We start from the raw sequence: 15,218 nt of genomic DNA, 5'->3' as shown, positions 1-15,218 counted from the left end.
TCTGTAAGCAGTACTTATTCTTTTTCTCTTTTTTTTAAAGCATATTTTATGTACTCTAATACACTGTAAGCATTAATACAGCAAACCAAACCTCTAAAGGATTCCTGTCAAGTATAAATACATGCATAAACACAAGATATAATTGAAAAAGTCTTTGCTTAATGAGCTCATGGGTGCTTTGGCACAGTGCATAAAATGTAGATTTGAAATTTTAAGATGATACATCAATTCCCATAGTTGAACTTCGGAATCAACATAAGGAAATAAAATCTATTCAACATCAGTTCAGTAAGTTACTCTTACTCTAACATGAAGATACACCCTACAAATAAAAACAATGAATTTTTTTATCACCCCCCAGAGTACTCATGAAGTGCGGATATTTTTAAAGGCAAAAACATCGCAGGGTAAAACCAGGGTCAAATTTTGCATTGGCATAAGTAAAATGCTCTATACCTAGTCAATCATACACTAGTTGAAACACAGTCCACAGAGCACTTAATAGCTCAGCCCAACAAACATATCACCAAGTAGAATTTGGTGCACAGATGCAAATGAATAGATTTTTTTTCCTTAAATCATACATGATTTTTATCCTTATTATCTTACTACCAACAGCAAGTAAGTCTTATTACAGCTAACTAGGAAACTTTCTTGCTTGAAATCCAGCACTGAATTTCCCATACCATTTCATACACTAGTAAATTATATTAGAACATAACAGAAATCCCTCCTGAAAACAGTTATCCTATAAGAAACACGCATATGCAAGGTTTCACCTCCTTCAGTGCCTTCTTACCACATAATGAACATATTAATAGCTATCCAGTTCTTGCTTACAAACTCTAGAAAATATCCCAATTTGATATCGGGTTTTTTTCTGTTTGATATAGTAAAAAGAAACACTAGAAGAAAAGTAGTTATTTTCTCCTCTAAATAGTTAAATGGTGAGTTAATATCTTTCATGAAAACTTCATTATTGCAACTACACAATACTACCAGGCCTATTCCTACTTAATTTTCTTGTAGAAATTACATTATACAACATGGCATGTAATCGGTTCTGAGTGGGGTAGGAGAGAACCAGTCGTTAACTACGACTAAAATTACCAGTTTTCCAGTGCAGTTGTCTTCTAATTAAATTAAGTGTAGGGCATGGTCATTGAGATATGCTATAATGATTTGCTTGGAAGTATTTTTCCCTTTTGGTTTTTTTCCCCCCACCTTTCCTTATCAGAATACCTTACACCTTTCAAAACTAGAACAGTGTAGTGGCGGGGGGGAAAGGGGGGCAGTGCTTTTGGCAGATACCATGCCAAGGCATGTATTACTCACCATCCTTCCACCCACAGTCAGGAATGCAGCTCATCTATTTCTTAGCTCTTTCCACTAACTCAAATGCTCAGTACTGCACCTCAATTGCTATTTCAAAAAGACAAGCTTCTTAATGACAAAGTAGGCTGCCATTTTATTAGCAGCAAAATAAATACAACTGTAGTCCTCAATGCTGCATCAAGCTACAGTGATGCCTGTACGTACTCTCAGCTGTTAGGGATTACACCCAAACCCAGTTCTGCTCCAGGACAGCTTCCAGCTGAGTATCTGACAATGCCAGTACTGTACCCAGGAGCTGAGATCCAGAGAGCCTTGCGCCCCAGGAGCATAGTAAGTGGGCACAAGTTTCTCCTCACTTTACAGTTAGTATTTTCTATACGATCTGACTTAGAGAAGAAATAACTTATTACATCAGGGGCTCTTATCGTTACAATAAACAACTGCAGGTCACCTGGTAGCGGGCACAACAGATATTAAAGTGATTATAGCCTTGATCTTAGTCAGAAGATAGAATTACATATGTGTTGGTAGAGACGTCAGTAAAACCATGCAGAATGGCAGTTTTCTGTGTTTTAGAAGCTCACTATTTTTCTGTTTACTACATTTCAAATACAAAAGAGTTTCACAGTGGCAGGGCAAGACCAAGAAGCTGGGAATGGGAGTGGGGGGGGGGGTTGTGCTGGGGGATGCGGGTAGAGAGAGAAGAGGGAATGGAATGGCTTTGAAAAGCCAGGAAGGAGAGATTCTGTTTCTCTGCAATGGGTTTGTATCAGCCAGGCTTAAATAATGGTATTGCAAATTAAGGCCCAGGGGAATTTGGAGCGTACAAGTAAGCTTTTGTTCTCCAAACCCCAAAAGGTATGTGGGAGATTCAGGGGTTTGTTTCCATTTAAATGGCATATGTATTCCTAAACAATAAGTTAAACTATTTTGCTCTTTTTATTGTACAGCCTTGCTGATTCAGTATCTGTTAGGAAAGATACTATTCCCAACCAATATAGCAACCACTCTTTAAAGTAACAATTATCTGTTACTGTACTTATCACTTTCATTTACTTGCCTTCAGAACTTCTGAACAAGGAAGAAAGCAACAAATCTAATGTAATAAACCTCACAGGGAGTGGGGGAGGAGGATGGGAGATGGGGGAAGCAACAGATCGAAAGAAGAGTGCAGGTAGAAGTCATTTGAAGGGATGCAAGCTTTCCAGTGTAAACACAGAAGCTAATTAGTATGTTGTGATTTTAAAACATATTCTGTTATCAAAAAGCAAAATAGAAATCTGTACCAAAACAAACAAACAAAAAAATCTTATGAAGTCTTTAAAGCAAGTGGACAAAAACGTAGGCACACACAGACAATACACCTCTACTGCCCCCACCCCACACACATGTACAGATACAAAATTGGGTTAGTTTTCTGTAAATAGGCTTAGCTGCTGTAAATATATCTCAGGATCTTTCACACTGTAAGGTTTCTATACAAAACCAGTTTAATCTAAGTCCCTCTGATTATTATTAGAAACTCATTATTTGAGGATATCTATCTTTACAGTAACTATGCACCATTAAGGAGCACAATGCCCATAATTGTTTAAAAAAGCCATGAGGGGGAGGGGGAAGGGAAGAGGATCAGGAGGAGGGAGAAGATAACTAAGGGAGATTTTGCAATTAGAACAGCATCATCTACTCTGCATTTTGCCCCTTGGAACATTGACACAGTAACAAACAGTTTAAAGTTTCCTCTGCACAAAATCACAAATGAATCATTCCTTATACCGTTATTAATGGATGTATTTTTGTCCTGATGAATTTAAAATGTGTTTTTACAACCACCAGGAAAAATCAAAAGCTCTGTTTCTCCCATCATACAGCATTAATACCTCAAGAGGGAGACTGGAGCATTTAAGAAGTACAAATAAAGCTAACACCTACCATTTTCTGGGGAAATTCCTTAGAACACCTAGCTTCTAAGATTTGTTGCAAACCTGCGTATCGAAAGTCAATAGAAATTGCAGGGACTCAGTGCCTCTGATAACCGAGCACCCAAAAGTGGAAAGCTGAATCGCACTTGCTGAGATGCAATACTATTCGTGATGTTATCTCAGCCACTCAGACCCTTCAAGCTCAAACTGCAGCTGTTGTAATGCTCTGAAACAGAGAGGAACAGTAACTTTAGCCAAAAAGGACTTAACTGTCATGAATGAAAGTAGTGAATTCTACAACCTCTAAGCAGATGACATCCTGGGGAAGTGGGGGTGGGGTGGTGTTTGCTAATAACAATAACAATAACTCAATAACAAAACATCTTTCCTTAATTAGTGGTGAAAATTATTACTCCAAATAAATACTAGTGTCAATTTGTTATTCTGTACCGTATGGCAACATATCACAGTATAACTCAATATTTCTAACTAGTGAATACTTTTAAAATGTCATGTATTAAGGCACTGTATATTCACAGTCTCTATAAGCACATAATGAGATATATTTTACCAATATCTAACTTCAAAAAACAAAGGGTTCTGATATTTACTGAACCATGTGTTTCAACAAACATGCTCTCTGAATTTAAGGTGTGCCTTTGATATGACTGCCACATTGACAAATGCTAGGGGCCAAATAATGACAAGTGCTTCATACTCCTCATTACATAGGATTTACTGACATTAATCTGAATAACAGTGCTTGATGGGATGACCATGGTATCATCAAAATTCATGTTACTACTAAAGTTTTTAAACTGAAAGTGGAAATATAAATCAGTGTTGTAGAATAAAGAATGCCTAGACAGGACAGGAGTATGAAATACAATGAATGAAAGTCAAAGAAGAAGATGAAAATCAATGGTTAAAAAAGGTTAATTGCTTCATGAACAGTTTCCAAAATATACTTATTACAGCTTTTATTGAAGGTAAAGAGCAAGAAATAAAAAATTATCAGAAATTCTATGAACACATGAAAAATTATTGTCTTTAAAATGGAATATCTGCTTATTTATAGTATGCTCAATACAGTATCACTATAGTTATGAAGTTAATATAAAGCCTTATAATATAAAGATCTAACATTAGTAAACATAAAACCACTTAATTTTGTAAATCAAGTCTTCATTTAGCTGAAGAGTTAATAAATTTAGTCTCCTTGCATACTAAAAAGAACTGCATGCTGATGGTTTAAATTTGATGAAGTTTAAATCCAGCAATTTTCTGACTGAATGGAGATATTCAGTTCACAAATTATCACAGGTAACTTTAAATCTATATTTTTATAAAAAACAACACAGACTATTTTAATTTAAATTTCTCTACTTTAGTAATGCAGATGACCTATTGATTAAGCTTAAAGATCTTCAGCAAACTCCGTATGTATAATAAATAAAACAATTTCATAGAGTGCAAAACAAATTAATAAAAACATTGTCCAAACTGAGTTTTCAGCCACACTGCACTGTTATTTTAGAGCTGCTAGGGGAAACAGAATTGTATCCACATACTAAGAGTACATTTCTACAATACTGTATGTAGTCATGTGGTCCACAAATGCCAACAACAAGGGACTGAAAATAGGATCAATTCTTTTCTTTCTCAGAAACAATCTTGTAAGCATCTGAGTTCCTAAAGACATAAAAGAATAGCTACTTTTCTGAGATCTTTTGATATTGCTCTTCATGGTGGAGCTATCCACAAGTGATGGGAAAGATCTCTTTTGAAAGTAAATGGCGCTCCTTCAAATGTGTTCAGAAACATCTTTGCTGTTCCTTTCTCTGTTTCTCAAGTCTAACTTGAAAAAGATGCTTGATTTTTTAAAATTTGGTTTAGGTATCACAATGGGATACCTAATATCAGTCAGTGCTTGCAAACCTTATTCTTCCAGCATAGAATCTAGCTGTTTCTTTCTCTGTGTCAACACAGGAGGCTGAAGTAATCAGACAGGTCTAAAGAAGACAGAGGATGTTAACCTGCACTTCCTCAGAATCTGTGATGAGTAGGTTCATACTTTCAACATGACCACACTGAGCCATAAGGCATATAAATAACTACTTTCACCTAAAAGCACAGCTATCAGAGCAGTTTGTACAGCAGGGCTACCAGTTCATAATATTTTTAATATCAATATTGATACTACTGTCATGGATTAATAATTTCTGCATATAATTTTATCATTCCCATCCACCCTCTGCTATTGTTCAGTAATATAAAGTAATTGTTGGCTCTTCCCCCCACCATGTCTCCAGAAGACAAACACACAAGATCAGTTGTACTGTCTAGGAATATCTTTGCAGCACTACAGTTTTCAGTTTTATTAAGTGACAATTCAAGCTCACTGTATAAACACTTTTTTATTAATGACTTGCTTGCATGTTAGAATGGAGGATACAGAAAGGAAAAAACGTCTCAGATGAAAAGAGGGATGTTATTTCCAACATATTAAAAGGCAAACGGCAGTTGTCCTAAATCAGGCAAAAAAACCCAAAACAACTTGAATGAAAACATGAAGATACATTCCTGCCACAAACCTCTGTGACCCACCTGGTTCAGCCCTTTCTCCTATCTCCTCTCAATATTCATTTTCAAATTCCCTTCAGATTAGCAGGAGTTACACAAACATGCATTAATATGTCCCTTAAGCATTTTATCACACTAAAGAAACAAAAAGTTCAATTGTGACCTGTACTAGGAAGTCATTCATTCAGATTCTGCTTAATTAGATGTGAGACCACTATCTTAGTTCATGAAGTTTGACAACAGTATGCTCTTACTGCTAAAGTATTAACACAAGTAAGATACATATTACTCAAACCAATTTATCATCACCAATCTATAACCAGCTTAACACATGCACACTTTCTAAAATATCACACAAAATAAACTGTGGCATACATCATCATAAATGGAGCAATTCACCTACAGAAAGTGAGCCATATGCTTTAACAAAGAGTACATGACATACTAAAAGCAGAATACAAAAGGGTTAAAAACAGATAACAAAAAGTCCAAGTAATACATGATTTCAAGGAATCTGGAACAAAAATGTACTTACATCACCAAAGTTTATCATATCAAAATAACCTCAGCATTTTTGTCCACATACCTTTCAGGGTATTTGAAATTTAACTAACAACATGCTAGCAGTAGCTACACTGTAAAAGAACTGAGAAAAGAGTTTCTCAGTTACAGTTAAATAATATGACTGGTAATTGCTATTTCAGTATTTCACGGCATATCAGACTACACACTTAATAGACTATAATAGAAACAAAAAATTTTAAAAATCAGCCAGTGGCATGACAGTCATCTGCAGTTGCATTATTTTTAATTATAGCCAAGACACATGAAACTTTTTCCCCTCTGCAGAAAAATGGTTTAAAAAACAAAGTTTTAGTCCATTATTCAAATAATGTATGGTTGTTCTTTCTATTACAAAAATACAATAGCTTTTGTAGTAAGGAGTGTTGCTTATATGATTAAAGAGTTAGTTAAGTGTTATGAGATGTTTGACAGGTACTGTTCCAAGCACTATCGGAACAGACACACAATACTGTTATTACCATTCCGTGTGTGCCGATACCTCATAGCAACAGAGCTCGGCAAAACGAAAGCAGAGACTCCACATTTTCATCACTGCAGACATCTCCGTATGCCCCTCATCAGTGGTGCTTTCTGCAGATTACACTTTTTCATATCCTTCCCATTCTCAAACTGACCTGTAAAAGCCCAATCTCTCCCCACATCTCTCAAGATTTTGGTAACCACGATTGACCAACTATTTCTCTTTCCATTTTCCCTCACTTGTCACACAGCGGGGCCAACCCCAACAGGTATTTAGAAGCAATCGTAGTGAAGTCCACTTGTGCTTAAGAGATCGCTGCAAATATAAATTATCTTCTAAGAAACATTATATATATATATATATATATATATATATATATATATATATATATATATATATATATATTCTCTTTAACATGCCAATCGGGGGGGTGGCAGGTACAATTATTAAAGGACTGAAACACTTAGGTTTCCTGTGACCTCCATTACACCTCCAGTGTAGGATCCTCTGCTCCTTGAAGGCGAAGATTGTATTTGTTGAACCTACGGTAACATCTGGCAAGTGGTTTTCTCTTTTTTTCTCTATTAGCTACCATCCTTTAAAGGAATACAGTTTCATCGGTTTCATTAAGGGAGATGTAAATATTGTTTTGATTGAGAGATTTCTTTTTTACTTCTTTTTTTTTTTAAGAAAAAATAAAAATTGAATTATCTTAAGGAATTTTCTTTATACTCGCATTTCTCACACACTCTATAAAAATATCATTGACATAGGGTGAAAAGGTCGCATACCTCACCGAAATGGAGCCAAGTACTCCCGTAAGGTTTTTCACCTGGAAAATATCCCTGTAACTAATTCTATGTATTGGATTTTTTTAATTATTATTTTAGCAACAACAACAACAAAAAAAACCTCTGGGCCTTTTCCCAGCCGAGAGTTCTCTGAAGTCATCTTTCCCATAAGGAAGATAAGTTTTCACTTAGAGGATAGCATCTCTAGCAGCAAGATTTTAATACTCTGCAACAATATCAGGGATACGCAATCCTGAATTTACAGCTCTTCAAATTGCTTTTATAGCTATACTATTCATTTTGGATCAGATGCTTATCTAAAATTCCATACATCCATAATATCTAATTTAAAACAGCTTCCAATGAGTCAAAGAACAGTACTGAGAAAAAAAAAAAAAAAAAAAAAAAAAAGACAAGCCACCACAACCAAAACAAACAACAAGCAAACAAACAAACAAGCCACAGTGGTCCAGATTCTGGGAACTGTACATTATTGTATCTTTTTAAAGCTAAATATTTTTCACACCAGCTAAGGATTGGGCCCAATAGGCACAATTCCACTTCAAACTTAACTTGTTTCACCTCCATAGTACTGCTTCTCATCTGCTCTGTTAGTAACACGAGAATTTCTAATTAGCTTATTCCAAATTCTTTTTACAGTTATTTTTATGTCTTATCAATAACTGAGAAGGAAAAAAAATGCTGATTTATCAATTAATCAAGCTTTATAGACATACGATATTCCTCAATACTTCAGAAATGTCTGCAGAACAATTTCCTCCAATCGTAAGATCAATGAATCAATGTAAAACCCCAGTAATTAAATTTATCAACTCGGTATCAATACAGCCAGCACTTTATGAAAGTATTGTGTGAAGTTTCTTCTGTTAACGGATATATTGATTGAGGGCAAAGAGCCAAATATTTCTATTATTAGATCTGGGGATGCAAGATCAAAACTCAGTCTGTTATAAACAACATACAAATGTTTCATATAGACAGATTTCATGCTGATTCTGTGCCATTAAACCCACCCCTAAAAAGCAGATAAGCCTTCTAATTGATGATTAAGACTACAGAAAGATCAGTCATTATATTCAATGCTTCTTATATGCATTCATTGAATAAGCTTATTGACAGAAACCATACAGAATAATTTTCCTCTAGGAATTATATTTTAAAAAAGAAACAGAGCATCTAAACAACAGCAGACTTCAAACCTTGTTCATGCAGCATAAAATAGCCTTATTAAATTTTGAAATTAAACCTTTATAGTTTGAAAGAGATTTTCTCCATCGTATATAGCAGTTATCAATAGAGAGGTGAAAAATAAAGCCTAAAGATGACATATCTAATAAGAGCCATAATAAGAACAAAACCAAGAAAACATAAACACCCTCCAAATGTTCTACAGATCAATTTTTAAAGGGCTAGTATACAAACTATTCCAGAATATATTTTTAGTTGCTATCCCTTATTACATACGCATAAGCAAGTAGGGCACAAAAGTTCATCAAGTGCCATCTTTCAATTATAATAAAAAAAAGTAGCAGGGTTTTTTATATCAATAAAATAAAACACAAAAAATGTTTGTCTCTGCTTAACTATAAAAAAGCTTAAAGAACAGCTAATGACCTAAGACTCATCATTTTCTCCCATGAACTGTATGATGAAAATATCAATAACAATACAATCTTCATATTTCTAAAATGCTGCTAGAATAAGCAAACATCCCTGTACTTCCACAATGTTGCAATAAATAAAAACAATTTGATCTAGTACTGAAGGTATCTTATTATGACGGGAGGAAATAACAACAAAACCTCCAAACCCACCAGATTCATGTAGGAGTCACATCCTGTTACAAACATCAAACAACAATGAGCCTTTATTACCATGCTATGATTCCTTCATTTCAAACATGATTAATTAGCAAGTATAACACTCACCAAAACTCCCACCACGCTGCTGTTTGCTGCCTATTTTCAAATGGGTCTCTATCAAGTATTCATAAGCAGTGTTAGTCTCATTTACGACACTGAAGAAAAGAAGTCAAAGCATCCTGCTTTAAGGAAGATTTCACTTATACCCTAGCCAAAAAGGAAAAGCACAGAAACCAGAAACCCAACAACAACCAAACACCAAACCTCTGTTTCTTCAAAGGGATTCCTTGATAATCCAAACACAAACTTTATGCAAAATGAAGAACTTTTTTTGTGAAGTTGCTAGACAATTTAGATGGTTGGAAATAGAGAAAGATAAAAGAGCAGTTTTAGACTTTGTTTTGGTCTGGTTTTTTTTGCTTGGAACCTCAACTTTACACTCCATTTAAAATATACTGCTTCTGTTGAGAATGAAAGCATAGTTCATGTGCTGAAAAAGAGAATCAGAAGGGGAAGACACACTTAACAGTACTCTTAACATGTTTTAAGCTGTGCAAACAGATACCTTCAAATGTACCTTACTTGCAATAAACATTACTTTGGCGGTAAAAGAAACTTTGCTTCACAGGGACGAGAGGTGGAAACTGAGATTACAAATAGAAGAAGAAGAAACAAGACTGAGTGGAGAGGAAAAAAACTGCCTTCTCAAGCTGAACTCTATAAATACCATCACAAAGACAACAAAAAAAGGTTCCATTTGGAAGCAACAGATGTATTCCTAAGCAAGAAAATATCCCCGATGAAATAATGCAGAGAGAGATTCATATAGACAGGATCTTTAGAAGCATGAAAAGAAATTGCCTGTGTGGCAAAGCTAAAGTTTCAGTGTGAAAATAAAAATTAGGCAGAAGATCTGATACCTCCTTATACCTCCTTATACCTCCAGCTCTTATATAAGAGATACTTGATGATTTTGTCATGCCCAGACCAGAGCAATTTTTAAGTGCAAATCAGTCCTACTCTCCAGCTTTCTCAATTTTATAAAATTGGGATCAAAAACATCAAAGCAGCTTCCACTTCGGACCTAACTTTTAGAGGATCAATGTGACAAGTCACTGCTTGATAGATGTTTCTCTTGATAAACGACTTGTTCAAAAGAGACATTGTAGCTTTCATTTCCTGACCACAACACACTTTTAATTTGCAACAGCAGAGCTGCTCGAGTGTGACTAGTTCCCACTTTCCAGTCTTTCAGGACTGTGGCACTGTCAGGCCACATGCACGGGCAAAACAAAAACTCAGAAAGAGATGAATTTGCAGAAAGAATTTTAGCAAAACTTTTCCTCAAACAGGAACCTGATTATATTTGATTTCTCCTAACAGTGGGCTCTTAAACCCCCCTCCCAACCACCCCCAATCCCTAACATTTTAGGGAAGCAAGGAAAGAGAGAAGTCATATTGGAAATATATACTTAATCACCATAGAATATATATAGCTGCCTAAGAGTATCATGTTTATTATCCATACATATATTACTGCTACTATAATTATTACTATTATCTGGGAATTGCATTTAACAGTCCAAGCCGTCCACACCACCAAATTTCAGCTCTCAGCATACTGTCCGATTCCCGATTTAAAATTTATAAATGTAATATCCTCCTCATCACAAGCAGCAGTCCAATCTGCTCTGAATATATATTACAGCTTTAACATCACAGAGGGAAATCTCCCATCTGGCAATCACATTTGCTCCAACAGCTCTAGGAAAAAAAAAAAAAAAGAAAGAAAAAAAAAAAAAATGTTCCGCTCTCGCTTGCTTGCTCTTCTCCTTAAAACATTTCTCAGAGCAAATTATGTGCATCTAAAATAAACAGTTGCCTTATTGATCGTTTCAAAGTCAACAAGTTCTAAATGCAAAATGCAATCAGATTATTCCCATCATATAGCACCTGGGATATGTTTAGCAATACAGTCACCTACAACATCAAAATAGGAGTGTACATTGTGCAACTGCTCTCTCAATTTCTTTCTTGCATTCAGATGCGTTATTACAAGTGATCATCAGCCACACACTCCAGACCTCCCCCTTATCCCAAACACACACACACACGCACGCACACACTCTCTCTCCTAGGGTCTCTCTCCATCCTTATTTGTTACTATCACACACAATTAAAAGTGAACATACCCCCTTTTTGGTTGCACAAAACAGACTAATAGTCACTTTTGTTGTTACTTCCTTAGCCTTAACTGCATACCTAGAGGTGCATCTACTGCACCACAAGGAGCTCTATTGAAATTCCCCATGCTCCATTTTATCTGACTTTTTTGGAGGAGGGGGCAGCATGGGGGGCTGGAGAGCGACCGTTAAAATGAAGCCAGTTTCAGCACCTGATTATTTCATTCTGTTAAGCATTGAGAGCAGAGCAGTGTGAACCAGACACTTGTAAACTGAGCATAAAATACTCCTCGTTAAATCGTATTACGCATTTGGCCACAACAGTAATTTTGTTTGTTTACATGCAAAACATTCCCTCACTCCACATCAGTTAGAATCTCTAGCAGATGATTACGCTGAAAGTAAGAGAGGGAAAAGCAGCCAAAGTTTCAATAAATACTAAAAAAATACTAGTTTGCAAAAGGAAAAGATGCATTTTAGGCATGTATGTACGAGCACACAGATGTGTAGGTGTATCTATTCATTGCTACACGTTTTTGCCCTCTCCACTCCCCGAGTTTTACTAATTTACATACCATTGGAGTTCAGTGGTGTGTATAGTGCACTGCTGGTAACATGCAACTTCAGGTTTTACAACTGAGATCAATACAATGGACAAAACTAATGCCATAATCGAAGCAGAAACGACAAACAAATGATAGCAAGAGAAAAAAAATGCTTATATATACACAAGAAAATATACTATTAAACATTAGGTATTTATTACAAAATATTTGCATGCAGAGTCCTCGGTGCGTTATCATGCTATTTAAATCTGTCTTTGCTATTTAGATGCAAAGGAAGTAGATCCCAAAACGGACATACCATAAACACTGGTGCTACTGATCATTTCTTGCTGGCAGCACAAAAAGCTGAATTGGATTTTTCACAAGCAGGAATTCCAAAGGTTGCTTTTCATTAAAGCCACTTTTCCTCTCAGCTATCAAATGTCACTGCCTTGAAACGTGGGCCCTTTCGTCAGGTATTCATTTAACCTACATGCATATAATTAAGTGGGAAAGCAACATCAACAAAAAGGGGATCTCAGATCACAAGAGAAGAAAGAAAGGGGGAAAAAAAGCACATGACCAGGAATGCAAGTCCATGTCAATTTCACTCACTCCCATTGAAACTAACAAGAGCTCCAGGGAGGATAGTAATAGGATCAGTGGATTGTATATACCATTAAATTATACATCTTTCTCTCCCTCCTGAGCCAACAATACGCCCACCACGCTGTACCCCCTCCAAGATGATGTGCTTACATTTTACTGCAACAGCTCCTCTGACATATTCTTGCTCCCCCATCCCCCCCCCCCCCATCCAAGACACAGTAATTTAAACCTAACTTTTGTTTTGCGAGATTCTTATTTGCACTTATTTGGTCAGAAGTTAGTTGCCTCAAAGTCCAGACCCGCGTTACCTGCAGTTTATTATTTTCAAAGCAACTTAAAAATAAATCCAATTAAGAGGAGGAGGAGGAGGTGGGGAAGGAGCTTGCAATCGCGAACTCTTAATCTGCCTACTATTGTTGGCAATGATCAAGGAGGAAAAACCATGCACTGCGATTGTATATCTGTACTTTCCAGACTACGATCAGGCAAGCAGACCGGAGTGCTTAGTATCAGAAAACGACCGCAAATTAGGCAAAATATTTAGGGCACGAACAGGCGATTAATACGCGGCTGTCTCGGAGAGCTTTAAGATTTAATAAAATTTAAAACGATGGTAGGGAGACTGGGGCGGGGGGGGGGGGGAGAAGATCCTCTTACCTGGAGATTTGGTACAAGAACCCGATAGGTTAGAGTTGCATCGATCCGATGTGTTTGCTGATGAATGGGGGCTCGGGTTAAGTGAAGGTGCCTATGATTTGAAATCATTCCAAGTTTTTGAAGGGAAGACTGACTGCAGCCTCTGCCATGTTGGAATTTCAAACCCAAAACAGCTGCTTTGCAAGGAGCCAGCATGCCAGCAGCTGGACGCCTGCGCAGAGCGCCGCCGAGCCAAATTCAAATCACTTTCACGCGAAGAGCCAAAGATCAGTTTTCAAAGGGGGAGCGGTGCGGGGGGCGGGGGCGTTCCGCGGTCCTGCGCGCCGGGGCCGCCGCTTCCCGCGGGGGGCGGCGGGATGTCCGCGCCGCGGCTCCGCTCCCGCTCCCCGGGGTGGCGGGACGGGGGCCACGGGCAGCGGGCTCCCTCCGCGGTGGCGGCGGCGGGGCTCCCCTGAGGCGCGGCGGCGCTGGGCCGGGGCCTAGCGGCGGCCCGCACCCGCGGGGCAGGCGGGCGGGCTCCGGCGGCGGAGGTTCCTCCCGGCTGCGGCCGCCTGCGCTCCGCCGCGGCCGCCCGGCGTCTCCCCGCCTGGGGCCGGCGGGGCGTCCCGGCTCGGCCGGCAGCGGCCTGCGTGGCTGCCCTGGCCAGCAGCTCTTGCGCCGCGTCCCCGGGCGGGCGGCGTCGGGGCTCGCTGGTCGCCACCGCCTCCCGCCCGAGGAAAATGGCCGGGGTGGAAGTGCCGTCCCGGCCCGAGCGGCGGCGGCGGGGCCGCGCAGCCGTGTCCGGCCCCGCGCTGCTCCCGGGGAGCCCCCGCCGCTGCCCGCAGGAGCCCGGCTGCTAGCAGCCGCGGCGAGGCATTCCCGATAGCCGGCAATGGCTGAGGGGCCCCGGCAGCCACACCTCCCTCTCCCCGCACTTCCCAACCCGGCTCGGCGGGGGATGGCAGGGAGCCAGCCCAGCTACCCCGGCCCACAGCTGCCGGGGACTCCCCTTGCATCAGAGGGATTCCCCGGGGGGGGGGCTGTTAGACGGGCTTTACAGCCTCCTCATGCTGGCAGGGAAGGGCATATCGTGGCCTGGCGGCACAGCCCGGGCCCTGCCTCTCCCACACAGGTCTCCCCGGCGCGGCCGAACCCCGTGCGCCGGTGCTGCCCGGCACCCTGCTCTCCCCGCTCCATCCCCGCACACGTCTGCGCGCCCGCTTCCCTGTCACCGCAGCTGTGGAAGGGGGAGTGAGAGCTTCCCACGAGACAGATCCACATTCCTGGGCTTGCACCTGGGACTATCAGAGCGTTTTTACCTTCAAACGGGGAAGAAGCCACGCTGTCCGGATGCTGTTCTTGGGCTTTGGTTTAGATTGCTGGACTGGTTTCACTTCCTCTCTTCCTTGTCCTGCTGTGGAGTTAAGGATGGTTTGGGAGGGTTGTTTGTCCGTCCTGGATATAGAGGAGACTGATTAAATTTTCTTAGTAAAAGTGGAAGATGTAGAGGCAGTTAAGGCTCTGGAGGAGGCAGGGGAGACCAGTCCCAGGGGATTAGCATCTGGAGGAGTGGGAATAGGCTCGTTTCCCATCTGTTTCTTTTTGCAGTAATATAGTAGGCCTAAATAAAACTCTGAACTAGTTGCCAGCAGAAGCTGCTGTGAGCTGTCAGCCAGTCCCTATCCT

The 15,218-nt window shown here is 39.4% G+C and overlaps 1 protein-coding gene across 3 annotated transcripts in view; it reads right to left on the bottom strand.

The window, feature by feature from the left end:
• The window catches only part of FIGN (fidgetin, microtubule severing factor), a 106,152-nt gene extending 91,156 nt beyond the window's left edge, over positions 1-14,996 (bottom strand). The window contains exons 1-2 of one of the 3 annotated variants that reach the window (XR_011151976.1): positions 13,554-13,778; positions 12,607-12,776 (exon numbers count right to left, since the gene is read on the bottom strand). The gene's annotated coding sequence lies outside the window, so the exon portion shown is untranslated. Of the gene's footprint in view, positions 1-12,606; positions 12,777-13,553; positions 13,779-14,851 lie in introns of those variants that run through there. The other 2 variants (XM_069020799.1, XM_069020797.1) reach the window with 2 other exon arrangements.
• Positions 14,997-15,218: the final 222 nt, after the last annotated feature.

This window comes from Aphelocoma coerulescens, chromosome 7, assembly GCF_041296385.1.
Source record: "Aphelocoma coerulescens isolate FSJ_1873_10779 chromosome 7, UR_Acoe_1.0, whole genome shotgun sequence".
NCBI classification, from domain to species: domain Eukaryota; kingdom Metazoa; phylum Chordata; class Aves; order Passeriformes; family Corvidae; genus Aphelocoma; species Aphelocoma coerulescens.
Note: the sequence above shows the minus strand (reverse complement) of the source record. Positions and strands in the feature narration are given on the sequence as shown.